The sequence below is a fragment of the Microtus pennsylvanicus genome, chromosome X (genome assembly GCF_037038515.1).
Source record: "Microtus pennsylvanicus isolate mMicPen1 chromosome X, mMicPen1.hap1, whole genome shotgun sequence".
Classification (NCBI taxonomy): domain Eukaryota; kingdom Metazoa; phylum Chordata; class Mammalia; order Rodentia; family Cricetidae; genus Microtus; species Microtus pennsylvanicus.
The window spans coordinates 29,306,381-29,315,384 of record NC_134601.1 but is presented as its reverse complement, the minus strand read 5'-3'; the positions used below and the strand labels follow the sequence as shown (position 1 = coordinate 29,315,384).

The following is a 9,004-nucleotide window of genomic DNA, read 5'->3' as shown; positions in this document are numbered from 1 at the left end:
AATTCCTTGCAAAAAATTATTTTATAAAAATCTACATCTCTTGAAAAACCATGGACTCTAAGATTGCTATTTTAAGAAATTTAGCATTTCCGAGATATTTCGGGTTTTTGTTTGGTTTTCATTTTTAGTTAGGGCCTCTCTATGCTATTCAGGCTGTTCTGAAACTTTTTAGCACTAATGATTGTGTAACCCCAGTGTTCAAATAGCTGGAAGTGCACGCATTTGCCACCTAACGCTGATGAAAGCTGTTCTCATTTACTGCCTGGCATTTGATCATTTTTCTTCAATGTTTCACAACAATTATTTTAATTTGTACATAATTTTAAAATGTACATAACTTAATAATAATTACGTTTTGTATATTCCTATGTGTATGTACACATGAATTCCTGTGCCTACAAAGGTCAGGAGTGGTCATACCTTCCTGGAGCTGAGGTATGGTCCTTCAAGGATGTTGGAAATGGATGCTGGAAACTACCTTTAATCCTCAGCCAGAATAGAATGCACTCTGAACCACTGAGCCATCTCCCCTGCCAGACTGTAGACTTTTAGAGTCCGTTAGCCATTGTAATGTTCATATTTTAAATTCCACTGTGTTTTCCCCTTGGTCAATGTCCTGGAGCTGATGCTTCTTTTTTTTCTTGTTTAGATTTTAGTTATACTTTTAATTATGTCTGTCTGTCTGTCTGTGGTATGCACATGATTGGCAGAGCCATTGACTCCTGATGGGGCTGGAGTTAAAGGCAGTTGTGAGCTATCTGCCATGGGGGCTGGGAGCCATACTCTCATAAACAGTAATGACTCTCACGTCTCTTTCCTCCTCCCTCTACGCCTTGAGTACTGGTATTACAGATGAGGGTGAACATGACCAGAGAGTCAAAGAACACAAAGCAATTTACATTCTGGACAATCATTCTGCCACGAGAGCTATGTCGCTAGTCCCCATACTGTGGCATTTTAAATTCACCAATGGCTTCTTTTCATGGTATAGCATTCTCATTGAAGAGCTACCAGAGAAATCAAGAATATAGCCGGGAATGTCCTGCACAGCCAGGGGAGCCATAGCAGTGTCTAGGGACCACTTGTAAAAATCCCCAAATGTGCTCCCACCACATTTGTGAAGAGCTTCGAACAGGGCCGTCAGATACTGGGCAGATCTAACTGCTGGAGCATCCTCGAGTCCAGCCTCTGGCAAGGACATCATGTTCCTGAGAGCAGGTCTCCTGCCAGCAAACCTACCTTAGATGCCCAGCAACAAGGGACTGGAGGCTGCTGTTGTACTGTCTGTGGTTGTGTGTGCAGAACAATGACCCAGACCCTGCAGAAGAATCACAAAACAGGAAAAAGGTTGGTCAGCGGATCAGACACATCCTTAAGATGAGTGATAAAGATATAAAAAAAACTAATTTGGAAACATAGCATAGTGTGTGGAAATAGAAATGACAGGGAAAGAAGAACAGGGTTCCCCTTGCACAGAGATGTGAGTGTGTGTGTCCTGATGTGGGGCTTTGCCTCCCTAGGAGTATGGGGACAATGATGAAGGGATCCCAGACATATCTGAGAACTCGGATTCTGTGTTTGGATGTCTGTCCAGCAGTGGTTCTCAGCCTTCCTAATGCTGTAACGTGACTCTTAATACAGTCCCTCATGTGTGGTGATCCCAACCAGAAAATTATCTCTGTTGCTTCATCATCGCTGTAAAGTTCTTACAGGTAAGAATCACAATGGAAATAGTTTGGGGGATAGACGTTTGCTGAAGGGGTCAAGGCACAGGTTGAGAACCACTTTTCTAGGGTCAGAGAGATGTGGGACCTTCCTAGCCCCAGCAACTTTGGTTCCCTGAGACAGGATGTCCTGGACCCATTTTACAAACACAGACTGGGAATTTCTGTGAGGAGAAAACAGAGTGAGACCCTATACTCTGAGCTGTGCTTCCCACTCTGTGAATTGAGAGCATCACACTGCTCTGTGCTAATTTGGGGGTCTTTAGTTATAATATCTGCTTTAAATACCAGTCACAAGTTCCTGCATATGTGACAGACTAATGTTGATATATGCGATTGGAATTACAGGCTGGCCTTGAACTCAGACATCCAACTGCCTCTGTCTTGTGAATGTTTGCTCCATGCCCATCTGTCAAAAATACGCATTTCTAAAGGCAGTCTTCTTCTGGAGAAATAGGGACAAGCAGTTGCTGCAGAATTTAGAGACTGATTTCACTTCGACTCTGCCTAAAACCTACTCACTTCCTTCATCTGTAAATCTGCCAAGAGCAGTGCATGCTGTAGAACAGCCATTTTCAAAACTACAGTGAATTTTGGGTTCACTTTTTATGAGACAAATGTTAGATTCTTATTCTTTTGGAAATTATGCTACAGTTAGTTGTACTTAGAAAAGTTTACATCTGAAAATTATTCATCAGCTGACACGTTATCAAATTGATAAGTTTTACAATAAATAGTTTGGGTATTCAAACTACCCTGTGTCAATACATATGGAATAACTGATGTCAGTAAATGGAAGCACTGTGTCTCCATGTGGTCAGAGATGTTAGAGCAACGTCTCCACAAGGAAAATGCACAGCGCATACAGGTGCTATCTGCCCTCTCCCAGACAAGGCTGCACAGGGCAGCTCTCCTGCTGATCACTGCAGCATAGCTTCATCCCTCTTTCAATCCACTTCCATCTCTCCCCTGTCTTCTGAAACATCTCCACTGTCTCCACACACTCCTTCATCTCGCCCTCCCCAGGCCTTTCTCTGTGCAGTGCCAAGTCACCTTCTACCAAAAGGAATTAAATCATGACAATTCCATAACTCACCTTCCACACTGATCATATAATCCAAATGTCATACAGAGCTGAGAATGACAAACATTTTCCTTTCTGTCCTATCCCCAATCAGTGTCCACTCTGTCTTCAAGGCTCTGGCCACTGGCCTTGTTCTCTGTTCTTAGATCCACTGTTCTCCATGGAAGCAAGCACGCCCACAACTTGGTTTGTGCATGGATTTTCTTCTTTTTGTCATTCAGGACTCAGATCACATGCTAACTTCTGAAACCTTTAGGGGTAACATCACATACGACAATCCCCATCACAACTATTTCCTGTCCCCTTTATGATCTTTAAAGCGCCAATAATACATTGAATTGCTCTGATTACTGATTTCTTCTGCTTACTGACAGTTTACCTTCTAACACGATATACAAGGACCCGTGCTAGTCTTCACAGTGCAGGAACAAGGTGCTCACAAAAGAGGCCAGTATGTGAATACCTGGATAAACATTACATATCTGAAGGAATTGATTTGTCTACTTGATATGCCATGTAACAGACTGGTATTTAAGGCAGTAACAAGAGAACATGGTATGGACTTAAGCAGTCTGTGACTCCATATCCTGGAAGACAGAATATCAAACCCACTAGCAACACGTTTTAACATGGACAGCCATCAGAAAGAAGTGGCTATGCCACACGCACTTCCTAGGGTTGGAATCAGTGTCTGTTTTGGACCCAGATATCTACCATTTTAATAAGCAGTCCCTGCATTTGTGATGCAGTAATGCATGGCCCATTCGGGAAAGGGTCTGATGGGGATGGCTTCCATTTCAGTTCTGGTTATTTAAAGGGACCCATGCAGGGTTCAGTCATCTGGGGAGTCTATGAATGCCATTGTTCCACAGTGTGCTGCTCTTTGCTGCTACCTGCTCAACAGGATGTGTTCCTACCAGGCATCACAGATCCGCTGCAGGTCACACGGATGGGAAGAGAAAAGGAAATGACTCACCTGGTGAGTCCCACAGGATCTTGTCACTCTTGCTAGGTAACAGGCTGGCAAGACAACACCACACTTGGTTCTTCTCCAGGAGCTGATTCTGCATGGAGAGTTCACAGTTTTCTCCCCTGTTCTACTAGAAGGCAGAGTAAGGGTAAAAATCTCATGGAGAGGGGAGGACGGCAGATGAGAACGCTCATGCACTCTACTGTACTGAATATAGGGATGGAGTAGCCTGTCTGTATCTAGTCAAGTCGAAGATGTGCAGTGACATCTTCCTCTTGTTTGTTCATCTCACAGATCCTTCCTATACACACCCATGTATACATCACACACACACACACACACACACACACACATCAGTGGCACTTATGACTCTCACATACTGAAAACAAGGGCTCATGTCAGCTTCTTTTCAACATTCTGCATGTTCTCTCTGCCTTCCTGTTGTTCTTATCGTAGAAGAGACCTGACATTGACAGAAAGATGATACAAAGTGTCACTGACAACTAGCATTTGGTGATTACTGTCTTCTGGGGGTGGTCAGATTATCCGGAATTCTAAGCAGATAACACATGAAGAGCAGGTCCACTTGAATGTGTGTGTGTCCTCCCACGGGCATGTTATGGGATAATTTAACCATCAAAATATATAATGATGACAAAGGAGTACTCCTTTAAAAAATGGGTGTTTCTGAGTAGACACAAACACATGAGTAAATACATTAATAATCAAAAGAAAAAAGTGAACTTTACTCAAAGACAAGCAATGCTTGTACACTAGTAACTGCACAGGGAAGTAGGTATCAGAGCAACCCTTAGCAGGTGTCATGGTAATAATCCATATGGCAAGAACCATCCATAAAACACCCCCTCTGTACACAGTCCACAGCAACACTGCTAAAATCTGCATTTCTGATGGGAAAACAAGAGGTGAAACACACGAGTACTAACCTTGTCCTTTTTGTGTTGGGAAAAATAACGTTAGATATTTTAAAAATAATTACCTAAGTATTCTTCATAATACAAACCTTTCTGGAGTTACACATACATAACTAATTCTTCACATGTACCTCTTCTTTCTCTACACCCATGATCTCAACACCTCCCTGATGGAGCTGGCTGGGAGGTGAAGGACTAAATCTATGATTCCAAAGATTCCATTTGGGCAAACATTTGACCTGTGGCTGCCTTAGAAATTTTCCCCCAAACTGGGTGTTGGACATTTGTTTCTTTTCTAATTCACTTGCAACTTCAAAGTACTGAATTTTAAACACAGCAAATATATGTTAGCATCAAAGACACTTTAATCAAAGAGAATGTAATTATTTTAACCTAAAAGATTCATCAATAATTCTGTCTAAATTTAACACAGACAGCTGACCACAGTGAAATAAATGTGTGGAAGCTGTAATTTAAAATCCCTGTCACTGGAGATAGCATCAGGAAATATGAAATAATTAGGAAAACTTTGCCCGCTTCTCTGTAGTGCCTAGACACTGAATGGGACAACTCATTGCTGAGAGTAAAGATGTATAGATTCATCGACTGTGGTGATATTTTGTTTCTTCCCTGACAATAAAGCTTGCCTGAGGATCAGTGTGTGCAGATAGTCACTGGTTAGCCATAGAGTATAGGCAGTGTTGGCACTCACCTTTCCCAACACTTAAGAAACAGAACTCTGAGTTCAAGGCCATGCTGGGCTACATTACATTGATCCAGTCTAAAAAAGAAACAGAGTCAGGCAGTGGAGACTCACATCTTTCATCAGTGCTTTGGTGTCACACACCTTTAATCCCAGCACTAGGGAGATGGAGAATGAAAAGGAAAGTGGCTGGGAAAAGAGAGGAATATAAGGTGGGAAGATATAGGAGATCCAGGCATTCAGTCTGAGGTCTTGTAGAGACAGGATTCTCCATTTGGTCTGAGGATTTTTTGGAGGAAAGAACTAGTAGCTGGCTGCTCTGCTGTTCTGATCTTATAGCTCCAACCACTTAATATCTGACTCCAGATTTTATTATTAAGACCAATTAGAACTCACGCTATAATCATCTTCATGCAATGGAAGATACAGGTGTCTATTCTCCTCAAACAGACCTATAGATCCAGTGCAATACCAACAGAACTCTAACAGACTTTTCATAAACTAATGGGCTTATTCTGAAACTCACAGTGAATATGAAAAACTCCAGCTTGAAAATACCTTCAAAAGGAACAAACTTGGAGGATTAACACCTGACTTCCAGACTCCTTATAAACCTAGAGAAATGTAGACAGCGTGCCTGATTGGAAATGACAATAAGACAGAAAAGAATATGAAGGGGACAGAAGAGTCACACACGTGTGAGGGGACACCTTTAGCAAAGACACAAAGACACTTCAGTGAAGCAGGCATATGCTCTTCACCGAGGTTTTCTGGGACTCCCTGTAGTGGTAGGGAGGTACAGCTCAGCACAGTGACCAGCAGCCTGAGGATTACCCTGTCCCTTTGATGACCTTGACCCTGGTAAAGATGAATCTAGGATGCAGTAAAGAATTTCAGGAAAAGCCAGGATGAAGCAAAGTTGTTAGCTTATTAATCCTGTGGACAGAAGCTCACACAGAATAAGGATGGCTCCTGCATGACGGCCTGAGAGTGGACTAGAGAGAGACTTGAGATTAGGTGACATTGCAAAGTGTGTGTGAGGAGGGCAGGGAGGGAGGTACAGTGGGAGAGGGAGAATGGGAGGATTTTTATGGCTCTAAAATGCTGAAAGAATGTAATTCAGAAAATTTCAAGATTAAATTACATTAAAGCCTATATTCAGGTTTTAAAATTAACTATAAGAACATATTTACTCTTTAAATGGGTTCTATTTTTCCATTATGAAAAAATATTCAATAGGTTATTAAAAAGTAAAAAATGAAAATAAAAAGCAATGCCTTTAACTGTGCTTATTCCTTTTAAAATTTCTTTCAGTAAATTAAATTATAAGGTGATTATGTGACTTAAGTGAGAGAATAGAGTGCTATCATCATTCATCTCAAGGCTACAAGTATTCTGCCCCTAAGTAAACATAATTACGTTTTTTATTTTCTGCTTTTGAATGCTTTTCCACAGAGAAGTCTGTGCACCACATGAGTACCTAATGCCCACAGAGGGCACCAGACTTTATGAGATCTCTCGGAACTGGAGTTACAGACAGTTGTGAACCATCGGGTAGGTGTTGGGTATCAACCCTGAAGCCTCTGGAAGACATCCAGTGATATTAAGGAATGAACCCTATCTTTAGACTCTGGCTTATTTGTTGTTATTTTTAAACATTATTTGGGATGTCTTTAGGAATAGTTGCATCATATCTGCAGGTAATTTTGGCTCTATCAGTTGGGTTGAGGTTTCCTGAATGTCAGAAAAATGTAAAAATGATCACAGGGTGAGGGGCTGTGTATTCCCTCTCATATCCCCTTCAATGCCCTGTCCTTCTGTCTTATTTTGGGACAAACAGACCTCCCCATGCACAAATATAAATATAGACAAACGTACATCGCAGGATACAAAAGTCAATCAAGAATGAACAAATGATCTACGCAGGACTAGAGAGATATCACAGAAGTGCCTTTTGCTATTGCGGAGGACCTGACTTCAGTTTCCAGCACCCATATGATGGGTGACAGATGCCTGTAATTCCAGATCCAGGGGAACTGACAGACTCTTCTGGTCTCAGTGGGCATCTGCACTCAAACGTGCATACAGCACACACAGACATACAGGCAGACCCTCAGTAAATAGGGAAAATAAACCTAAAAGAAATCCATAATACAACTTAAACATGAATCTTGTAGCAAAATACAATTGAAAGTTCAGGTTCATGAATTACAAACAAACTTCTTAAATACAGCAAACCCCCTTTCATTAAATGAAGAACTGGATTGTTAAGAATTCCATAAAGTGAGAAAATGTCTATTCTTCCAAATATATGATAGAAACATATTTTTATTACCTGGGAAAATGAATGTGGGAAATTGTATATCAGATGACGGTCTTCTTGTATCCAGAATACAGAAAGCTTCTAAAGGAGACACTAAGAAAATAGACAATTCAGGAAATAAAAGTTGTCCAGACGGATGAGTAGATGCTCCACTAAGAGAAACATACAGCATCAACATCCTTAACACTTAGGGAAGAGAGACAGGTGACTCTGAGGGGACTCTCGACACCCCCATAAAATACTAAGAAATAAAGACTTGTCATATGAAGACCTGGCAAGTTTGTGGAGGATGACTCTCCCATACCCACTGCTGGTGGCCATGGAAAACAGGACAGAGACTTGGAAAAATCATTTTCTGTTTCTTCATATGTTAATTGTCATCTGGCCATCACAACCCAAATATATAACCTGGAGAAAGAGGACATATTTTCTTTTAAAGACTTATTTATTTCAGTCACAACAGCTTTATATACAAGACACTGAAATTGAAAACAACCTCAGCAACAGGCAACAGTTCACTCATCTGAACATACATACAGTATTTCTTTAATGATTTTGTATATTGAGACATATACTAGATGATGTGTGAAAAGGAGGACATATTTCAGTAGCCACCGCACATTTAGTTATTGCCATAAATAGAGTGATGGACAGTATTGGCAACGTTAAGAAACAAAATGACCAGCCTGACCAAGATTATAAAAACTGCCTTTCAAGCCCGGAAACTAAGGCGTGTTTTAAAAGAGAAAGGAGGTATGCTAGAGAGGGTTTCCAGGAAGCGACTCATACTCTCAGATATGACCGCATATCAGCAACATATAATTATTAATTCCCCATGATACTGGCATGTTGAACCACCTGCAAAGTAAAGTTGAAGTAAACTTGATGGAACTGAGTAGTTCAAAGTATCATTCATTGTTAGCTTACCTTGCTTCAAAGAGCATAAGGTTTGTTGTTATTATTGTTGTTGTTATTATTTTTATTGTTATTATTTTTCCTTTGGTTGAAAATAGATTTTTTTCTCATGCAAGAAATGTCCCAAGAATCCTATCAAAGCAGTAAACTCAAGCTGGAATCCAATATGCTCAAAGGACCTGATGCAGACACTTGCAGAGACTCTGAATGTTGGCTCGGTGTCTCTGAATTCACATGGGCTTTGATGAAGCTGTTAGCAGGTGTGGGGATGTAGCTCAGAGGTAGAGCACATGTTTCGCATATATGAGGCCCCGGGTTCGAGTCCCGGCATCCCCGAAACATTATATTTG

The 9,004-nt window shown here is 41.0% G+C and overlaps 1 long non-coding RNA gene and 1 other non-coding gene across 2 annotated transcripts; one reads left to right on the top strand and one right to left on the bottom strand.

Annotated features, from left to right (window-relative positions):
* Positions 1-7,378: 7,378 nt before the first annotated feature.
* LOC142840232 (uncharacterized) lies at positions 7,379-8,140 on the bottom strand. Its single transcript, XR_012908924.1, has 3 exons — positions 8,011-8,140; positions 7,752-7,832; positions 7,379-7,482 (listed from the first exon to the last, which is right to left on the bottom strand). It is a non-coding gene; the product is annotated as an uncharacterized LOC142840232 (long non-coding RNA).
* A 778-nt stretch (positions 8,141-8,918) lies between these two features.
* Positions 8,919-8,990, top strand: Trnaa-cgc (transfer RNA alanine (anticodon CGC)). Its single transcript has one exon. It is a non-coding gene; the product is annotated as a tRNA-Ala (tRNA).
* The last annotated feature ends 14 nt before the right edge of the window (positions 8,991-9,004 follow it).